The sequence below is a fragment of the Bos indicus genome, chromosome 25, assembly GCF_029378745.1.
Source record: "Bos indicus isolate NIAB-ARS_2022 breed Sahiwal x Tharparkar chromosome 25, NIAB-ARS_B.indTharparkar_mat_pri_1.0, whole genome shotgun sequence".
Classification (NCBI taxonomy): Eukaryota; Metazoa; Chordata; class Mammalia; order Artiodactyla; family Bovidae; genus Bos; species Bos indicus.
In genome coordinates, this window is record NC_091784.1 from 6,440,042 (window position 1) to 6,462,499 (window position 22,458).

General features: G+C 45.3%; 1 protein-coding gene and 1 non-coding gene across 9 annotated transcripts in view; both read left to right on the top strand.

The window, feature by feature from the left end:
* Nucleotides 1-22,458, top strand: part of RBFOX1 (RNA binding fox-1 homolog 1) — a 2,439,741-nt gene that overhangs the window by 1,180,770 nt on the left and 1,236,513 nt on the right. The window lies entirely within an intron of this gene.
* LOC139179846 (U6 spliceosomal RNA) lies at nucleotides 9,008-9,109 on the top strand. The gene has a single exon (XR_011564198.1). It is a non-coding gene; the product is annotated as a U6 spliceosomal RNA (small nuclear RNA).

Here is a 22,458-nt window from a genome sequence, read left to right on the forward strand (position 1 = left end):
CTTTCACTTTTCACTTTCATGCATTGGAGAAGGAAATGGCAAGCCACTCCAGTGTTCTTGCCTGGAGAATCCCAGGGACAGGGGAGCCTGGTGGGCTGCTGTCTATGGGGTCGCACAGAGTCGGACACAACTGAAGCGACTTAGCAGCAGCAGCAGCTCTTATTAAACCCATTTTTCAGAAGGAAAGACTGAGGCTTGATGTGACTTTTCTAGGGTTACCAACCATGAGTTGGATTTGTAGTCATATTTGAAATCTTATGACTTCAAAGACTATTTTGGCCCTTTGACTCAAAGCCTTAGGGACCTTTGTTCTTACATTAGTGAAAACTTATCTGACATAGATCAGATTTGGTTAACCCTAGGGAGTCCTTGCAGTTCTTTTATTAGGACTAACCTGCTTATAATTGTAGTGGAATATGTGGATGGATGAATGGCTGGGTGGATGGATGGATGGATGGACAGATGGATAAGTGGATAAATGGGTGGATGGATGGATAGATGGGTGGGTGGGTGGGTGGGTGGATGTATGGATGGGTGGGTGGGTGCATGGATGGATGGATAGATGGATAAGTGGATGAATGGATGGTTGGATGGATAGATGGGTGGGTGGGTGGATGGGTGGATAGGTGGATGGATGGATGGATGGGTGGGTGGATGGATGGATAGATGTGTGGATGGGTGGATGGATGGATAGATGTGTGGGTGGGTGGATGGGTGGATAGGTGGATGGATGGATAGATGGGTGGGTGGGTGGATAGGTAGATGGATGGATAGATGGATAAGTGGATGAATGGGTGGATGGATGGATAGATGGGTGGGTAGGTGGATAGGTAGATGGATGGATAGATGGATAAGTGGATGAATGGGTGGATGGATGGATAGATGGGTGGGTGGATGGATGGATGGGTGGGTGGGTGGATTATGAATGGGTGGGTGGGTGCATGGATGGATGGATGGATGGATAGATGGAGAAGTGGATGAATGGGTGGATGGATGGATAGATGGGTGGGTGGATGGATGGGTGGGTGGGTGGGTGGATTATGAATGGGTGGGTGGGTGCATGGATGGATGGATGGATGGATAGATGGAGAAGTGGATGAATGGGTGGATGGATGGATAGATGTGTGGGTGGGTGGATGGGTGGATGGATGGATAGATGTGTGGGTGGGTGGATGGGTGGATAGGTGGATGGATGGATGGATGGATGGATGGGTGGGTAGATAGGTGGATGGATGGATACATAGACTGACCAACCAATCACTCAGAAGGAAGATTGGAAAAAAATATCCATAACAGTAAATATAAATACCAATAAATAAATGAAAATATGTTCACATATACATATACGTGTGCTTTGTATACATATGTGGAAAGTTTTATCTGTATATATCAATGATTCACATATCATATTGGAAATCACCATATTTGATGACATAGGCATTTTGTAGAATGTTGGAGAGAGTGTGGAGTGGTACATTTTTCTATGGAAGACAATTTAGAAATTCTTATTTAAAAACAAAGTGCATATTCATCTGCCCAGCATGTCCATCTCTTGGGTTTATGTATTTTCACTTTCACTTTTCAAGTTTGCCAAGGTGCAAATTGCTCAACTGGAGCAGAGAAGGAAGAAAAACTGGAGCAAAAAAAATGCCTAATGATGGAGGGTAAGAAGCCAGGAAACATTCAGGGAGTGAAGAGGATCCTCATGGGCCTGAGACGGTGTCTGCTGGACTAGGGGAAGAACCCAAGAGCCAGACCTGTGTTAGGAAAACTCAGTGAGAAAACACACTTGGGACTTCCCTGGTGGTCTGATGGTTAAGAATCCTCCTGCCAATGCAGGGGACACGGGTTCAGTCCCTGATCAGGGAAGATTCCACATGCTGCAGAGCAACTCAGCCCGTGCCCCACAATTACTGAGCCCCTCTGCTGCAGCAAGAGAAGCTGCCGCAATGAGAAGCCTGAGCACTGCATCTGGAGGGTAGCCCTGCACGCTGCAACTCAAGAAAGTCTGTGCATAGCAGTGAAGACCCAGCACACCAATAAATAAATACATTTTTGAAAACACACACACACACATACACACACTGTGTTTGTCTACACAGGATGAAATTACAGCAGATAACTAAGGGGTTGAGAAGGAGGGAGGGTGACCTTTGTGGTTTCCATGGAGCTTGACTGAGAAGGGAGCAGGAGAGGAGCCCAAGTTTTGCTTTTAAAGTTATGCAAGATGGATCCGTTCTAGAGACCTGCCGTGCACCCTCTTGCCTGTGGTTATGGCGCTCTTAACAGCTGGTTAAGAGGGTAGATGGAGCCCATGGTTAAGTGTTCATATAATTGCATATAAACACACACACACACACACACACAGGACACTAGGAAGCCTTTGGAGGTCATGAGTGTGTCTGTTACCTTGGTTGTGGTGATGGTATCACACAGGTGGATGTATGATACCCCATACATCCACGTGTGTGATATATAGACCTGTGTGAGTCTGTATCCAAACTCATTGCATTGTCCCCATGAGATGTGCAGGGGTTTTTGTCTATCAGTTGTACCTCAGGGCTTCCCTGGTGGCTCAGTGGTAAAGAACCCACCTACCAACCCAGGAGACTCGGGTTCCATCCCTGGCCCGGGAAGACCCCACGTGCTGCAGAGCTAAGCGCATGCGCCACATCTACTGAGCCTGTCTGTGCCCTACGGCCTGGGAGCCACAACTCCCCAGCCCGTGAGCCTCAAGCAGCGAAGCCTGTGCACGCTGGAGCCCAGGCTCCGCAACAAGAGAAGCCCCCACATCGAGAAGCCCCCGCACCACAACACCGCAGCACGACGTGCTGCTAAGAGTAGCCCACGCAGCAGCGAAGACCCAGCACGGCTAAAAACAAATCATAAATAAATGAAATTATTTAAAAATTGTACCTCAGTGAAGCTGTTAAAAAGATTATACTGTGATTCCTTTTGATCTTCAACAAACATCCTCTGCTTTGATAATTAAATACACTTCAGTTAGAAAACAAAAAACAGAAAAGAGCTTCCATTTTTGCAAACAAGCTCTGATGGACCCCTCACGCCCAAGCTGATGTCCATCCACTTAGATGTCAACCTAGATATCCTGTGTTGGACACAGGCAACCCAAATTGCTTTGAAAATGTGTGTAAGAGAGACTTAAAAGCAGGTAAGCCTAAAAATCGCTCGAGTTAAAAATTATGTCCTGGCTAAGATTTGGGGTCGTTTTGTGCTCTGAAATAGGGTGGTTGGCTGCTGGCAAATTTCTGAAAATGACAAAGCTACTTTTTTAAGCCTAATGGTTTGGCCACAGAGGAAAACGAAATTCCCCGGGTGCTGCAGACCCTTGTCATTCATCGGAGGCACGGCAAAATCATGATCTTTATCCTCCCGGCTGTGTGTGTCTGTCGGGGACTGTGGGCCGCTCAAAGTTGTATACTATTATTTTTTTATTCATCTCTGGGTCATTTCATCTTCCTGTGCCAGCCGCATGAATGACTGTGTATGAAAATTGTATTTTGTGCTGAATTCCCCACTGTGAAAGATGTTTACTATATATTTATGAAAACACTGCAATAACAAAACCCTTTCTAAAGCCTTTCAATTTGCTGTAAGGGCAGATAAAATATTTTTATCTCGAACTGAACTTCATACCTTGGGAGATGCAGTAGGCCCGACTTGGAATAATAAAACACTTCAGAGAAAAGCTGGCGCTGTTCAGATTGGTTCAGAAACCCGGGCACTCCACTCGGTGGACCTCCATGCCTTTTAAAGGTGCTGACTGAATACACAAAACCTAGAGCTAAGCACTGCAATGTTGGCATCATTAAATAGGAAAAAGAAATCTTTGTATTTATTAAGTACTTTTGCATTGCGTCCACAGAGATGCAGGGCAGCTCACTGAGCAGTGTTTCCTTCATTCTGGGAAATAGAGAGAGGAGGGTGGCCATCACCCCCGTGTACTGAAAATCTTGACTCTTCACCTTCGTTTAGGCTTTAGCTTTGAAACTTTTGTTTAGTAGACTCTGATTTACTAGATCCACATGCAGTTGGGAGAAATAATACAGAGAGATCTCTTGTAGGCTTTACCCTGTTTCTCCCCTGCCATGGGAATATTTTGCAAAACTATGTATCACGTCTCACCTGAGATACTGATGTTGCCGCAGTGCAACCCACTGATACTGCTCGGATTTTCCCAGATTGCCTTGTGCTCATTTGTATGTGTGCACTTCATCATACACAAATTTATTGTGGGCATAGGTTTGGGGATCCACCGCCACAGATGAGATACTGAGCATGTCTGTCCTAAGATTCCTGTTGATAATCACATCCACCTCCACTCACCAGCACCCGCTCCCGTTCCTAGCCTCTGTCCACACTGCTCTGTCCTCCACTTCTAAAACCCTGTCATTTCAAACACATTATAGAAGTGAAATCACACAAATTTATTTTTTCAACTTTTTATTTTACATTGGAATATAGCCGATTAACAATGTTGTGACAGTTTCAGGTGAATAGCAAAGTGACTCACCCATACATATACCTGTATCCATTCTCCCCCAAGGAGAAGGCAATGGCATCCCACTACAGTACTCTTGCCTGGAGAATCCCATGGACGGGGGAGCCAGGTAGGCTACAGTCCATGGGGTCGCTAAGAGTCGGACATGACTGAGCGACTTCACTTTCACTTTTCACTTTCATGCATTGGAGAAGGAAATGGCAACCCACTCCAGTGTTCTTGCCTGGAGAATCCCAGGGACAGAGGAGCCTGTTGGGCTGCCGTCTATAGGGTCGCACAGAGTCGGACATGACTGACGAGACTTAGCAGCATTCTCCCCCAAATGCCCCTCCCATCCAGACTGTCACATAACACTGAGCAGAGTTGGCTGTGCTATACTGTAGGTCTGTGCTGGTTATCCATTTAAATATAGCAGTGGGTACCTGTCCATCCCAAACTCCCTGATTATCCTTTCCCCATCATTTTCTCCCAGCAACCATAAGTTTGTTCTCTAAGTCTGTGAGTCTGTTTTGTAAATAAGTTCATTTGTCTCATTTCTTTTTGAATTCCACATGTAAGTAGCATCATACAATATTTCTCTTTCTCTTATGGCTTAATGCACTCAGTATGACAATCTCTAGGTTTATCCCTGTTGCTGCAGATCAAATTAGTCCATTCTTTTTAATGGCTGTGTAATATTCCATTGCATGTATGTATCATGTTTAACTTTTTGGGGTTGGCTAACTCCAGCACCATCATTCCCTGGAGTTTTATCTGAATGACTGAGCCCATCAATCATTTGTTCTTTTTCACTGCTCAGTAATACCCCACTGTACCTGCTAAGTGCCATGGTCTGTTTAACCACTCACCTGTTGAAGGACATCTGGGCCATGTGTGGCTCTCACAAACACAGCTGCTGTGAACATTGCTGGGCACGTTTTAGTGTGAGTATGGGTCTCACTGCTCTGGGACAAATACCAGGAAGAAGGCTTTGGCAATTTTTAATTCATACACATTATTTATTCAAATGCTCAGTGCTGTCTGACTCTTTGTGACCCCATGGATTGCAGCACTCCAGGCTTCCCTGTCCTTCACCAACTCTCAGAGTTTGTTCAAACTCATGTCCATTGAGTCTGTGATGCCATCCAACCATATCATCCTCTGTCACCCCATTCTCCTCCTGCCCTCAATCTTTCCCAGCATCAGGGTCTTTTCCAATGAGTCAGCTCTTCACATCAGGTGGCCAAAGTATTACAACTTCAACTTCAGCCTCAGTACTTCCAATGAATATTCAGGGTTGATTTCCTTTAGGATTGACTGGTTTGATCTCCTTGCTGTCCAAGAGACTCTCAGGAGTCTTCTCCAGCACCACAGTTCAAAACCATCAATTATTTGGATCTCAGCCTTCCTCATGGTCCAACTCTCACATCCATACAGATTACAGAAAACATTAACATGCTGTCCCTATTGGAAGTGAGTTCCAGTCACACACACCAGTCAAAGGAAAGATGTAAAATCTTACCCACATCTGAATTTATTTCTACATAAGCAGAGGACTAAATATAGAGACTATCCAGCATTTATGCAGCATCCACCTTATGCCAGTCTATATACCAAGCCTGTTGTGTATACTAACTCACTTGTCCTCACAGCATCCTTAGGAGGTATGTACCACCGTCACCCCCACTTATAGATGAAGAGTCAGACAGAAAGCACTCCAGTCCCTTGCCATTTTGCTACAATCCGTGGCACTGAGAGTTAGGCAGGCTGGCTTGAGAATCCCTCATCTGAAGCACCAGCTGTGATGCGAACCTCACTTCCAGATCTCTGGGTCAGCCCTTCTGGGTTGGATGAGGTGGTGTCGGGTTGGGTCAGCATCTATCAAACTGTCCCTGCAAAGAAAGGATACGTGGATTTGTGGGTATAGAACAATGGCTAGCTGACTTGACTGCCTCTCAATTCACTGCTGTGAGCTAAGCTCGCTTTATCCAACCATCTCAGACAGACAGATGGAGGTTTCTTCTGGCTTTTAGATCTCTAAGAAGTCGATTTCACAATCCTCCCTTGGTTACACACTGCGATATTTCACAGCTCTCACTGGCGGGATGTTCTGCCTCTCCGTGTGGCCCAGATCTGTCTCACCGAAAGCTGAGCCCCCGGTCATTTGTCTCCCTTCAGTGAAGATGTGGAATTCATGGCCCCACATCTCCTCGACAACACAACTTAAAGGTACTTGTTTCTAACAGAATCTCGCGTGGCCGCTTTACATGAATCATGCGGCTTTCCATCCTCTGAAGGCATTTCATATTTCCACCAGGCTTATAAAGTATTTAATATTTTCATATGCTCCAGTGTAAAGCCATCTGTTGCAGTGACAAGGCAAAATGTGGAAGGCAAGAACAAGCGTATGTTTAGGGAAAGATTCCATGGAACGTTAACAAGAAAGCTATGTGCTACTCTGGGGTGCCTTGTCAAAAATGGCCAGGGGCTTTGGGGAGGCGTGGCCCCTGGCACTGGTATTTATAAATAGGCAGTTATAGGTGACACTTGCCCTTTTACTCCTGGCCTGTAAATCTAGACTGGATCTGCAGTGTACATGGCGGCAGGGACCTCTCTGAGAGGAAGTAGTGATATCGTCTGATTTTTGGATCTTTATTTCATCTTGGTTTTCCACGTGTGTTTTAACTTTTTTAAAAACTGGGGGATAGTTGTGTTACAATATTGTGTTAGTCTCTGCTGTACAACTACGTGAATCAGCTATATGTATACATTTATCTCTTCCCTCTTGTGTGTTGACTTTTTGTTATTCTTTGGGCCACTGCATTGGGAACCTGCTGCGTGCTAGACTTGCGTGTTGCTGAAATTGTGTTTCAGAAGAGTTACAGCTATTTCTCCGGGCCTAACTTCTTCTTCTTTTGTTAAAAAAAAAAAAACATTATTTTTAACTGGAGGAAAATTGCTTTACAATATTGTGTTGATTTCTGCTGTACATCAACTTGAATCAGCTGTAGGTATACATATGTCCCCTCCCTCTGGAAGCTCCCTCCCACCTCCCACCCCATCCCACCCCTCTAGGTTGTCACAGAGCACCAGATTTGAGCTCCCTGCATCATGCAGCAAATTCCCAGCAGCTCTCTATTTTACATATGGTAATGTGTATCTGTTCAGTTCAGTTCAGTCGCTCAGTCGTGTCCGACTCTTTGTGACCCCATGGACTGCAGCACGCCAGGCCTCCCTGTCCATCACCAGCTCCCAGAGTTTACTCAAACTCATGTCCATTGAGTTAGTGATGCCATCCAACCATCTCATCCCCTGTCATCCCCTTCTCTTCCTGCTTTTAATCTTTCCCAGTATCAGGGTCTTTTCCATGAGTCTGTCCTTTGCATCAGGTGGTCAAAATATTGGAGTTTCAGCTTCAGCATCAGTCCTTCCAATTCAGGACTGATTTTCTTTAGGATGGACTGGTTGGATCTCCTTGCAGTCCAAGGGACTCTCAAGAGTCCTCTCCAACACCACAGTTCAAAAGCATCAATTCTTCAGCACTCAGCTTTCTTTACAGTCCAACTCTCACATCCATACATGACTATGGTATGTTTCAATGCTATTCTCTCAATTGGTCACACACTTTCCTTCCTACCTACTCCTGTGTGTCCATAAGTCTTTTCTCTATATCTGCATCTCCATTGTGAAAGTGTAAGTGAAGTGAAATCACTCAGTTGTGTCTGACTCTTCGTGACCCCATGGACTGCAACCTACCAGGCTCCTCCGTCCATGGGATTTTCCAGGCAAGAGTACTGGAGTGGGGTGCCATTGCCTTCTCCATCTGGTATTCCTGCTGCTGCTGCTGCTGCTGCTGCTAAGTCTCTTCAGTCGTGTCCGACTCTGTGCGACCCCATAGACGGCAGCTCACCAGGCTCCCCTGTCCCTGGGATTCTCCAGGCAAGAACCCTGGAGTGGGTTGCCATTTCCTTCTCTTACAAATGGGTTTATCAGTACTATTTTTCTAGATTCCATATATATGTGTTAATATACAATATTTGTTTTTTCTGACTTACCTCACTCTCTGTAATAGGCTCTGTGTTCATCCACCTCATTAGAACTGACTGAAATGCATTCCTTTTTAAGACTGAGTAGTACTCCATTGAATATATGTAGCAGAACTTCTTTATCTATTCATCTGTCAATGAACATCTAGGTTGCTTCCATGTCCTGACCATTGTAAACAGTGCTGCAATGGACACTGGGGGTACGTGTGTCTTTTTCAATTATGGTTTCTTCAGGGTATATGCCCTGCTGCTGCTGCTGCTAAGTCACTTCAGTCATGTCCGATTCTGTGTGACCCCATAGATGGCAGCCCACCAGGCTCCCCCATCCCTGGGATTCTCCAGGCAAGAACACTGGAGTGGGTTGCCATTTCCTTCTCCAATGCATGAAAGTGAAAAGTGAAAGTGAAGTCACTCAGTCGTGTCCGACTCTTCAATACCCCATGGACTGCAGCCTACCAGGCTCCTCCACCCATGGGATTTTCCAGTTGAAATGATACAGAGAAGATTAGCATGGCCCCTGCACAGGGATCTAACTTCTCATACACATGGTGTGGTCTTGCTAATGCAGAAACAATCAGATGCAGATCCATTGTGGCTGCCCACTTGAACATGAGGATATCGGCACAGTCCTCTAAAACTGTTGTGATACTCCAATGCCGCTGGCTGAACTGAGCTCAGAAAACTCAAAGCGAATGTTTCTGAGGTGGGGCCCGTTGCTCTTGGGGGGAACACCATGGCTAACATGCAGTGAGGATCAGATCTGACAAGCGTATAAGGGGCACTGTGCCTTGACTGGCTTATTTCAGCCTCCTACGCCTCTTCCCTGGCGGGGCCCTTCAGTGTCTTCATTTCATAGATGAGGGATCCGTTTTCAAGAGGGTGATTCTCCCAAGGTTGCACAGCTCATGGTGGGCAAACCCTGGATCTGACCACGGGCAGGCTTGGTCCATAAACGGGATGCTTCACCACTATGTCTTATAACTGACATTAGTAAAATAGGAGAAACTTGTTCACTGCCTTGCAGACCAGTTCTTCGGATGGTGATATCAGCTGGAACATGTCAGTCAAAATAGGGCAGACTGTCGCAGCGTAGCCTCTGCAAGCTTCAGTTCTCAGCTACTTCTTCTTCCTTTTTTTTTTGCCACACCAGGCAGCCTATGGGATCTTAGTTCCCCAACCAGCGATGGAACCCACACCGCCTGCATTGAAAGTGTGGAGTCTTAACCACTGGACGGCCAGGGAAGTCCCTCTCAGCTACTTAAAAAAAAAAAAAAAAAAAAATGTTTATTTTTGGCTGTTTTGGATCTTCCTAGATGTGTGGGCTTTTCTCTAGTTGTGGCAAGCGGGGGCTACTCTCTACTTGGGGTACATGGGCTTCTCATTGTGGTAGCTTCTCCTGTTGCAGAGCACAGGCTCGATAGTGGTGGCTCATGGGCTGATTTACTGTGAGGCATGTGGAGTCCCAGATCAGGGATTGAACCTGTCTTTCCTTCAATGAAAGGCAGATTTTTTTTTTTTTTTTTTTTTAACCACTGAGCCATTAGGGAAGCCCCCTCTCGGCGACTTTTTGAATTTTTTATAATTTATTTATTTATTTTTGGCTCTGTTGGGTCTTCCTTGCTGTGCCGGCTCTTCTCTAGTTGTGACGAGCAGGGGCTACTCTCGAGTCACGGGGCATGGGCTTCTCATCTCGGTGGCCCCTCTCGTTGCAGAGCACGGGCTCTCAGATGTGAGGGCTTCAGTATTTGCAGCATGTGGGCTCAGTGCTTGGGGCTCCCGGGCTCTAGAGCACAGGCTCAGTAGTTGCGGTGCATGGGCTTAGCTTCTCCGTGGCAGGTGGGATCTTCCTAGATCAGGGATAAAACCTGTGTCTCCTGCATTGCCTCCAAGCCACCAGGGAAGCCCCCTCTCAGCTACTTTTTAACTCTGTGAGTTAAGTTCAGTGAACCCTAGGGGGAAGCTTGCAGAAGGAACTTGATGTGAAGACCGATGAATAGCTCTTGAGAGTGCTACAGCAGAAGAAGATCATACTGGTTAACCACCAACCCACCTGCCAAGACCTCTCCTTTTATATCAATTTTGAACTATTTTCTACCAACTCGTGTGAAAAAGTGTCTTAGATCATTCACCTGCTTTCAGTCCTATTAATAAATGGATTGACAGCATATGTAAGAACCTAGGTCCCAATGGTAGCCATGTCAAAAGAAGACAGTTTCTGGTTAGTTACTCCCAGGCTGATAAAATTCATGATATAGTAGGATTTAGGGGGATTTTTAAAACTTGGAGTATAATTGCTTTCCGTGTTGTGTTAGTTTCTGCTGTACAAGGAAGTGAACCGGCTTTATGTATGCATATATCCCCTCCCTCTAGAACCTTCCAATCCCCTTCCAATCCCACCCCTATAGGTCATCACAGAGCACTGATCTGAGCTCCCTGGGCTACACAGCAGCTTCCCCGTGTGTGTGTGTGTGTGTGTGTGTGTGTGTGAGAGAGAGAGAGAGAGAGTCGCGCAGTCATGTCTGACTCTTTGGGACCCCATGGACTGTAGCTCGCCAGGCTCCGCTGTCCATGGAATTCTCCAGGGAAGAATACTGAAGTGGGTTAGCCATTCCCTTCTCCAGGGGATCTTCCCCACCCAGGGATCAGACCCAGGTCTCCTGCATCACAGGCAGATTCTTTACCATCTGAGCCACCAGGGAAGCCCACTAACTATCTGTTTCACCCCTGGTAGCATATATATGTCAATCCTGTTCTCCCGATTTGTCAAACCCCCCACTTCCTCCCCTGTGTCCACATCTCTGTTCTGTATGCCTTCTTTTCTTTTCCTGCCCTGCAAATAGATTCATCTGTAAGCAGGGATATATATTTTCCAAAAGAGCAAGATTTCTCATCAGATCAAGTGAAGAAAAACAATCAGGGTAGCTGAGAGAAAAGACCAGTTAGCTTCTAAACACTATTCATTTATTTCAGTCAACTCTCTCAGTGGGACATGAGGGTTTCTTCTATAAGAATCCCTTTTAGACCCATGGGTTTTGCCTGTGGGTTTCCGTCTCGACAATCAGATGATAATGATGGGCTATAAACTTCATGGAGACAGAGAACAGGTGAACAATGTGTAATTAATCGCTAACACAATGCCTGGGCCATGTTAGGACCTCGATAAATGTTTTCAGAGAATGTATGATCCTACTGGATTATGCCAGAATATTTATTATCTGTTGCATCCTGGTAAACCCAAGTCATAATTTTATCTAATAACTGGATGATGCTTTCAGAACCCTATTAGAGGAAAGTGTGTTATTCCTACTCACCAGTTTCTTCTCTCCTAAAGCCGAGAAACGTGGGTAATTATTTTCTGAGTTATGCCTAGGAAGAGCAGTGACACCGTCGTATCTAGCCACCCTCTAAAATATTGTCACAACCTCATATAGGGTTTATGGCGGCAGCAATGTTCCAGACTCCTTTTCCCCAGCGCTCTCCATTGGCAAAACGCAGCTCACGGTTAATGCAACAGTGAAAATAAATTATTACCATTCTCCGATTGTGTGACAGGTCAGTAATTAACTTATGTCACCAGTTGGCCTCCCACAACTGTGTTTATTCAGCTCCATGGAGCACTTTTCAGGGAAAAAGGAAAGATCAGCAAGGCAGTCTTTGTTTACTGTGGATGCTAAATGCGGGTGGAATACATCTTTTCCTATTGACGAGGAAATAAGTTGGTTGTTAGGACATGATTTTCCATTCTCCCAAATGATATGGTGATGCAGGGAATTTGAAAGCTACCCTGGAATTAGAAAAGCATAAAGAAATTGCCCTTTATGTGCTAATTGAGCTATTGTGCCTGTTTTCTTTGGTTCCTTTTTCCTGTACAGTCATAGCAAAGAGCTGTGTGTATTAAAAAAAAAAAAAAAGGTATGAAAAATTTTAATTAAAAGAAAAAAATGTTTTTGTTTTTTTTTTCCCATTGTAGGTTAAGTGCCTATCATGCAGCCAAGGGACAATGGTATTAGATTTGTAATAAGTGCAAGTAAAGCTTTTCATTTTGATTGGATTGGGTGTATTTTTCATCAGCATCTCCCGCGTGAGCCATGATTCCGAAGACAGAGACTTGTAATCTTCTGTGGTGGGAACGATGCAGCTTAAAAATCAATAGGGCAGGAGGTGTTTCAAGTTCTCATTATTGTAATGTGTCAACATCACTTCAGTGACCCCAGAGTCCTATGTTGGCTGGTTTTTCCCCTGATTTATTGTGCAATCTCACAGGGCAAACTATAATTTCACTTGGAATCAGAAAGTCCCCATTTATGGTTTGTGTCCCAGCCTCCAGTCATTAGGGCATTCTCGGGGAATCGATCCCTCCTGTTGTTGCTAAGAGCTGAATGAAGTTGTCACCCGCTTCGATTACAAAGGCGCGGGGGGGGGAAAGGAGGCGGTGAGGGCAAGGACCTTGCAGGAGCGAGAGCTAGGCTTGGCGGAGGGCTTCCTGGGTGTGCGTCCGCCGCCACTGGGAGGACTTCCACCTTTTCTCAGGACGCCTCTTACAGAAAAGCCCCACCACCAACTTAGAGCGGCGCTCCATCGCTTCTCGCTCATCTTACAGATGATGGCATCCTCCTTTTAAAACAAGGGGCGAGAGTCTTCCTTGAAAGTCTGTTCTGGCACATTTTCTAGAACTCGTTGAGTCACATCAAGTCTTCTTAAATCGTCTGATTGAAGAACAGAATTTCTCTGATTGTCACTCCTAGCCTATAAAACCAGAGTCTTGCATCCTTTTCCTGGTTGGCAAAATAGTTAGGAACTTAGTGAAACTTCCTGTAAGAAGATTACCCTCTGATTTCAGAGTGCATACGCACACACACACACACACACACTCAAAGCTCCTTTCACTGGAGGGTAATTGATGACTACTTATATGATAGTTTTAAGTCATCGTATAGCATCCATAGCAAGTCTGCATGCTAAGCCCCTTCAGTCATGTCCAGCTCTGTGTGACTTTATGGACTGAAGCCCGCCAGGCTCCTGTGTCCATGGGGCTCTCCAGGCAAGAATACTGGAGTGGGTTGCCATGCCCTCCTGCAGGGGATCCTTCCCACCCAGGGACTGAACCCATGTTTCCTGCTTTGGCATGTGGGTTCTTTACCACTAGAGTCATCTTGGAAGGCCTGAAGATGTTTAAAACAGGTCCACATTAAAAAAAAAAAAAAAAAAATCTTAAAAAGTTCTTAAGAGCTCCATTTATCAAAGTCCCTGAATCTCATTCTAGGACATACATTCACTTAATAGGCATTTACTGGGTTCTATTCTGGGTGCCAGGTACCCCTTTTCATATTCTTTTTGAAAGTATATTTATTTATTTATGTGGTTGTGCTGGGTCTCAGTTGTGGCACACAGGTTCTTTAATCTTCCTTGCGGCATTTGGGATCTTGGTTGCAGCATGAAGGGTCTTTAGCTGTGGTATGTACAAACTCTTAGTTGCAGCATGTGAGATCTAGTTCCCTGGCCAGGGTTGGAAGCCGGGCCCCCTGCATTGGGAGTGCAGATCTTAGCCACTGGACCATCAGGGAAAGAGCCATATACCTTCCTAAGCTGCTAAATCAAGTGGTTCTTCCTCTGAGGCTCTTTATTGATACAATGAGTTCTTCTTGAGTTTCCCAGCCCTCTTCGGACTTGCCTTCTCCTCTGAATTCAATCCCCTGGTGGCTCAGTTGTAAAGAACCTCTCTGCCAATGCAGGAGACCCAGGTTCAATCCCTGGGTTGGAAAGATCCCCTGGAGAAATGAATGGCTACCCACTGCAGTATTCTTGCCTGGAGAATCCCATGGACAGAGGAGCCTGGAGGGCTACAGTCCATGGGGTCGCAGAGAGTTGGAGACGACTGAGTGCTAGATTGACTCACTCATCGATTCACTAAAGATGAATCTGTAGCTCCCTGTAGATGCTGCAGAGATAATGGTGAACAAGACAGAGAAATTTCCCTTCTAGCTGAGGGAAGGTGCGTCCTTGACCTTGAGGGCTCAGAGGGATGGAGCCCCGGTTCTCTTGATTCCTGAAAATGGGCGGGATTATTCTCTCCTTAACAGGATATTACCTATTAGAGCTTAAGCATGACCTTGCTTGTTCTTTAGGCACTGACCTCGGGTGGTGAGAGGACACGGGAAGATCAAATGCTTCTACTGGATGTTTCTAATCCATGGGATGTTGTGCATATGTACCTACTGGGACCCAGATCAACTGTGACCCCAGAGAAAGTTGACATCAGAATCCCTGTCCTGCCCACCATTCCTCTTCACAGCTTATAACCCCAGCCCTGTGAAGTTCTGTGTGTGTGCTCGGTTGCTTCAGTTGTGTCTGACTCTTTGAGACCCCGTAGACTGTAGTCTACCAAGGTCCTCTGTCCATGGGATTCTCCAGGCAAGAACACTGGGATGGATTCCCATGCCCTTCCCCAGGGGAATCTTCCTGACTCAGGGATTGAACCCGGTCTCCCCCATTGCAGGTAGAGTCTTTATCATGTGAGCCACCAGGGAAGTTCTAGCAGAAGCCTAAGAGGCTTCTGAAACAGAGGCATAATAAGAAGCTCAGATCTTAACTCCACCACTGAGAACCTTGAACAAGTTTCCCTTTAATTGGAGTGTAATTGCTTTACATAGTTGTGTTAGTTTCTGGTGATCAACAGAGTGAATCAGTCATAGGTATACACATATCCCCTCCCTCTAGAGCCTCCATCCCACACCCCACCCCATCCCACCCCTCTAGTTCGTCACAGAGCAACCACCTGAGCTCCTTGTGCTATTCAGCAACTTCCCACTAACCATCTATTTCACGCAAGACAGTGTGTATATTTCAGAGAAGGAAATGGCAACCCACTCCAGTACTCTTGCCTGGAGAATCCCAGGGACGGGGGAGCCTGGTGGGCTGCCGTCTGTGGGGTCACACAGAGTCGGACACGACTGAAGCGACTTAGCAGCAGCAGCAGCAGCAGCAGTGTGTATATTTGAAGAAGGCAATGGCAACCCACTCCAGTGTTCTTGCCTGGAGAATCCCAGGGACGGGGGAGCCTGGTGGGCTGCCATCTGTGGGGTCGCACAGAGTCGGATGTGACTGATGCAACTCAGCAGCAGTGTGTATATGTCACTGCTACTCCCTCAGTTCGTCTCACCCTCTCCTTCCCCCATTGAGTCCACACTCCATTCTCTTATGTCCGTGTCTCCATTCCTGCCCTATCTAAGTAGGTTCATCAGCACCATCTTTCTAGATTCCATGTGTATGCATTAATGTATGATATTTGTTTTTCACTTCCTTCACTTTGTGTGATAGACTCTAGATTCATCCACCTCAGTTCCAAGTGCAGTAAGAAGGCAAAGCTTAACTCAGAAGCAAGCCTCTGCTTGCATTATATTCGCTAACAGCGAGTCAAGCCAACCTCAGAGTCAAGGAATAGAGAGACAGATAGTGGGGAAGAAACCAAGAGCTGTCTTTGGAAAGGGGTGTGCAAACAGGGCTGAGGTAAATTTGTGGCCATATTTGCAATCCGCTTCATCTCTCTTGGAAGCAAATCATTCACTGAAGGGAATGATATCCTATGAGGAGGTTTTTCCATAAGCTAGGTCTTCCGGCGAAAATTGTTGTTGTTGTTTAGTCTTTCAGTCGTGTCAGACTCTTTGCGACCCTGTGGACTGTAGCCCACCAGGCTGCTCTGCCCATGGAATTCTCCAGGCAAGAGTACTGGAGTGGGTTGCCCTTGCCTTCTCCAGGGGATCTTCCTGAGCCAGGGATCGAACCCAGGTCTCCTAAGTTGGCAGGCAAATTCTTTACCACTGAGACACCTGGGAAGTTCTCCTAAAATTATCCTTTACCATTAAGTTCAATGATAAGGGACTTCCCTGATAATAAGGGCTTCCCTAGTAACTCAGCTGGTAAAGAGTGTGCTTGCAATGCAGGAGGCCCAGGCTCGATTCCTGAGTGGGGAAAATCTGCTGGAGACAGGATAGGCTACCCATTGTAGTATTCTTGGCCTTCCCTTGTGACTCAGCTGGTAAAGAATCCGCCTAAAGTGTGGGAGACCTGGGTTCGATCCCTGGGTTGCAAAGATCTCCTGGAGAAGGAAAGGCTACCCACTCCAGTATTCTGGCCTGGAGAATTCCATGGACTGTTTAGTCCATGGGGTCACAAAGAATCGGACAGGACTGAGTGATTTTCACTTTCACTTCACTTCATTAAGTCCAAGCCTGTAGTCTCTCCTTTCGTAAGTGCAGCCTTCTATTTACTTTATACCTGATCATCCTCCTTATCTTTCAAAGTTTAAGCAGTGATGCTGAAAGAGTTTTTTTTTCTTTCAAGTGTAATGTCAGCCCAGAGGGAGGGTAGTCACATGCCTCTAGTAACACTGCGCATCCTCAAGATAAGAGCCCGCATATCTCGGGGGAGCTGTGCACACCTGCCTGATGAAGCCTGCGCCAACGGTGTTCTGACAAGTGTGTCTAATTCTGAGCTTCCTCATAGCCCTCCCATTGGGAATCTGTTTGCTTTGGATCAAGGATGCTGGTGCCTCCAGCTTCAACTTCACAGTCCTCTGTCCTTACACATCAGCTGGTTTGTTTTAGAGATCACTTGAGAACCTCATACATTAGTTTTCCTGGTCCTGTGGGCACCAGTTTATGCTTCCACCTGCTGGTGGAGGCATAGATTATGAGAGCTGTGGTAGAATAAGGGATGTTCTGTGGTTTCTTCTTTAATGATAAACTAAATGGTGCTCAATTAAAAGTGCAGAGGGCTCAAGAAGACAGGCAGGAAGACATAAGCCTGAGACCTGCCTTACCCACTTTTTAGATACACTGAGCTTTGGAAGCTCCCATTAGTAGACGGATGACTGTGAGACGTCCCAAGGCTGCATTCTCCCGCGACCACGTCAGTTTTCTGAAAACTCCATTCATGTGCATTTGATTGCAGACTCACAAACTTTATTGTCCAAAAGCAGAAGGAAGTGTGTCAAGTCGGTATTTCTATTTGAAAAGCAAAGTCCACTCAGATTGTTTTTCTCTTCACTGGACTTGGGGATTCTGCCCTGGTGTTGAGGCTTCCTGCTCGGTGGATGGGTCTGAAGTATTCTTTTAAGCTGTTGACTGTCAATCACTTTTATATAGTTGTCACTTTCAGTATGTCACCATCAATAGCAGACTTGTGAAGCTTGCAGATACTCATTCTCACTCTGACATGCATAACTCAATTGAGCTCGGTTTATAAAAAGATTCTAAAAATACACAAATTGATGACTAGGAAAAAATGGCTTTCTGAAAGGATCCTTTATTTAAGGCACAGAAAAATAATTCCTGGAGATGAATAGTCCTGCTAACTCGCTTTTTCATTTGTTTCAAATATATCAAGACCCTAGTAAGTATTGGTGTTGGTGTTAAAAATGTTGAGTGAAAACCAGCAAGGAATCTGTAACCCTGAAATGTACAGTGTGGTGGGGTTAAGAAAGGAAGTTAGATTGGGGAGGCATCAAATAACCACAATACAAAAACTGTAATTATCGTCTGAGATAAACGTTCTAAAGAAAGGGTACCAGAAGAATTGACGCTTTTGAACTCTGGTGCTAGAGAAGACTCTTGAGATTTCCTTGGACTGCAAAGAGATCAAACCAGTCAATCCTAAAGAAAATCCACCCTGAATATTCTTTGGAAGCACTGATGCTGAAGCTGAAGCTCCAATACTTTGATCACCTGATGCAAAGAGCCGACTCATTGGGAAAGACCCTGATGCTGGGGAAGATTGAAGGCAAAAGTATAAGGAGGTGGCAGAGAAAGGGATAGGTGGATAGCATCACTGACTCAATGGACATGAGTCTGAGAAAACTCCATGAGATAGTGAAGGACAGGGAAGCCTGGCATGTTGCAGTCCATAAGGTTGCAAAGAGTTGGACAGGACTTAGGGACTGAACGATAACAGAAGGCAATACACAGCTGATCTCTACTGAAGGGTTGCTCTGGGAAGGGAAGTCAAGCACTGGGCTCATTGTTTCATAGGCATCATACTTGAATCTTTTCGTTCTTTCGTCTGTTCCTGTGCAACTGTCCACATGTCATTTAGCCCCGACCTCCAAGGTACACGGCTGTCCCTCCCCTGCTGTTTCCACTGCCACAGCCTAGTCCCAACCACCCTTGTTGCCACCTTTGCGACTGTAACAGCCCCCCTCCTGGACTCTTCAGGATCTGTGTTTGCCCTTCTCCAAGCCATTATCCACGTAATAGCCAGCATTATTTAAAACATAAATGCATTACACACCTGTGTTCATAAGAGCACTATCCACAGTCCATCGGTGGATGAATGGACAGACAAAATGTGGTCTCCACGTGCAGTGGAGTACTACTCAGCCTCAAAAAGGAAGGAAATCTTTCCATAGGCTACAACAGAAATAAACCTTGAGGATCTTATATTAAGTGAAATAAGCCGGTCACAAAAAAAAGACAAATACCGCAGTAATCCACTTAGACAAATTATTAAGAGTTATCAGGTTTATAAAAATAGGAAGGAGAATGGTGGTTAGCAGAGGCTGGGGAAAGAGAGAAAGGGATATTTTTATGTACTTGGTGTGGGACTTCAGTTTTGCAAGATGGACAAGTTCTGGAGATCTGTTTGACAACCATGTAGATAGGCTTAAGAGAACTGAACCATACACTTAAAAGTGATTAAGAAGGTTTGAGATATATATCAGAAATCAACCCTGAACATTCATTGGAAGGACTGATGCTGAAGCTGAAGCACCAGGACTTTGGCCACCTGATGCAAAGAGATGACTCATTGGAAAAGACTTTGAAGCTGGGAAAGATTGAGAGCAAGAGGAAAGGGGACAACGGAGGATGAGTTGGTTACTTGGCATCACTGACTCAATGGCATGAATTTGTGCAAACTCTGGGACATAATGAAGGAGAGAGAAGCCTGCTGCAGTCCATGGGGTCGCAGAGTCGGTTGCAACTTAGTGACTGAACAACAACAGCATGTGTATGTATTAAAAACATGTATTTAAACCACAATAAGAAAAAAAATCTTCCAAAAATTCCGTAGATCAATTCAGTTATTCCCCTTCTTCAGTGTTGTCCTGTTATGCTTAGAAAAATAACAAAAACAATCCAGACCAAACCAAAGCAAAAATGACTGTGGTCCATAGGCTTTCAGAACATCTGGTCCCTGCCTGCCTACCTCAAAGACCTCTTTCTTTGCGGTCTGTTTCTCCTTCACCCTGCTCTAGCACTTGTCTCTTTCTTATTCATCTTAAAATGTGTCCAGGTCACTAGCACACTTTGCATTCATTCATTCTTCAAACCACGCACTTTCACTAGATTCACAGACTGAATGTTTACTACACTTGAAGGTGCAAATTCGATTTAAAGAAACATTTGTCAATAAGGAGGAGGAGGGGGGAGAAGAGGAGAAGAAGAATAAAGATGCTGATCATGGTTGTTATCATTAATATTATTAATTTGAGATGCCTCACTTCTCACTTTCTCGTTACTAAGGAGTGTAGAGTTTCCCTTTTGCAAGATTTTACTTGAATGGCATTCCAAATGGCACCATCCTTTTGGATGAGATTTTTAACATCTATCATTGACCTTGAGAAACGACTGATTTTCTTCCAAAAATGTGACAGAGATGTTGTTTGTGTTTGAAGGTTTCCAAGATATTTATATAGAGAAAGTCTTCCAGTGAAATCACATGGTCTGGTAAAAGATTTCATTGGGGCTGGCCAGGGGACTTAAGATTTAGTAAAAGCTGAATTCGAGGAAATGGGGCTCTGATGGTGAGGGAGAAACGGCATGGGTGATGGCTAGCCAGCTTCAGACAATTGGCTATGTGAGCTGGGGACTCTCTTGTTCCTATGCTGGAAGCAGACGTGTGATTGTAATTTTCCTGGGGATACTCCCAGTTACAGAAAGCTTCTGACTTTGACTCCCTATTTCTCTATGCACTCTTAGCAAGACTCCATAATGAAAGGCTTCCCAGGAGGTGCTAGTGGTAAGGAACCTGCCTGCCAATATAGGAGATGTAATGAGATGTGGATTCGATCCCTGGGTTGGGAAGATCCTCTGGAGGGGAAGGCATGGCAACCCACTTTCCATTTGCCTGGAAAATCCCCTGGACAGAGGAGCCTGGCGGGCTACAGTCCATAAGGTTGCAAAGAGTTGGACATGACTGAAGCAACTTAGCATAATGAAAGGACCTAGAGATTGTCATACTTCAGAGAAGAGGAACGTGGAAACGCATGCGTTCTCATTCTCATTATAAAGGTTTGTTTTTTATTAGCCCCTTGGTCTCATGTGGTTGGCATTGAACAACCGTAATGGAACCATCATTGAATTCTGCAGGCAGATCTGAAAGCGGCTTTTCAGGAACTTCAAGTTGAAGTGTTTTTGAGATTTGAACGGCTTTTGTTCATGGAAGGTCACATGCCATGCCACAGAAGCTGACTCCCGCTTTCCTCATGCAAGTCAGCTCTTGTTCTGGACAACACGTAGAGTCCCTGACCTGCCTGATCCCCCTTCCTAAGAAACTCCTGCTTTTGGTCACAGAGGGGACCAGGTGAGGGACAGCAGGCTCAGATGACAGCATGCTATTATCATTCATTGGTTCACTGACTCCCTAAGAAATCAGAGTCTATTGCATTTCATGTGATGCAGAAGTCAGTCAGGATGAAAGCTCGCGGGTTCCTCCGGAGACGTGGTACCAAATGAATTTTAATGGTCTCGATCCCTCCCACAAACCCAGTTGGATACTCTGTTGGGCAATAAAGTTTAAAGGTTGGAGAAACTCCAAATGTGAGCCCAGAGAAATCTCTGCTTCTTTGTCCCAGCCTATGAAAAACAAAAAAGAAAACCAATTCATTGCCAGTACCTGGCAGGGATGCTCAAGGTTTCTGTCATTTGTTAAGTAGCATGGCACCCTTGAAAAGCTTTGCATGTGCAAAAAAAAAGAAACAAAAATCAAGACATGTCCTTTTTAATGCTCACTGGTTGCTGACTGATGATAGTTTGGGGTGTAAAAATCAGAGAGTCCTCTGAGCCCTTACATGTGCTGCTTTTCTCCCGCCCTGTCACAAGCTGCAAGATGAAGTTGAAGCGTAGATTTTTGTAAAGCACTGTCTAAGTTAAAGGCAGCTGGGATCCCAGAGGTGAGAGGAAATGAGTTTTTGTTCAGTTGCTAAGCCCTGTCTGACTCTTGGCAACTCCTTGGTCTGCAGCCCACCAGGCTTCCTCATCCTTCACTATCTCCCAGAGTTTGCTCAGGTCCATGGAGTTGGTGATGCCATCCAACCATCTCATCTTCTTTCACCCCCTTCCCCTCTTGCCCTAGCCATGAGTAGATACTGGAGGCAAAGTTCAGAACTCTTGCTGGTGTTACAGTGGATTGAATGTTACAGCGGTCAATGTTCCAGGTACCCATGAGACCGACAAAGAGAAAGTTGAAGGAAGGAGAGCAGACTGTGATTTTGAAGTTTTCAGTACCAGGCCCTCAAGGGCTTTTCAAGAAGAGAGAGATAGGCCAGTATAACCTGATTCCATGTGGCTTCCCCTATGCAACTTTGTTTTTTTTTTTTTTTTTTTTTTAAAGTTCACCCTGTGCTTTTCTAAATGCCTATCATCAGGATGAAATACATCCTTCTTGGTAGATGGAGAACATCTTATCAAAAAAAAAAAAAAAAAGACCTGGAAATTTTCCTTCTGTCTTCCTGAGCACTGAGCTGATGTGGGGGAATTTAGAAACATACAGTTTTGGAATCAAAATGAGTGTTCATGCCTGCAGAGGCAAGGAGCCCATGGAAATGACCAACTAGCATTGCTGAGAATAATTATTGTCAAATTGAGTCCATTGTGAATAGTCCTTGGAGATATTTGTCCTGGCGAGAACCAGCACCAA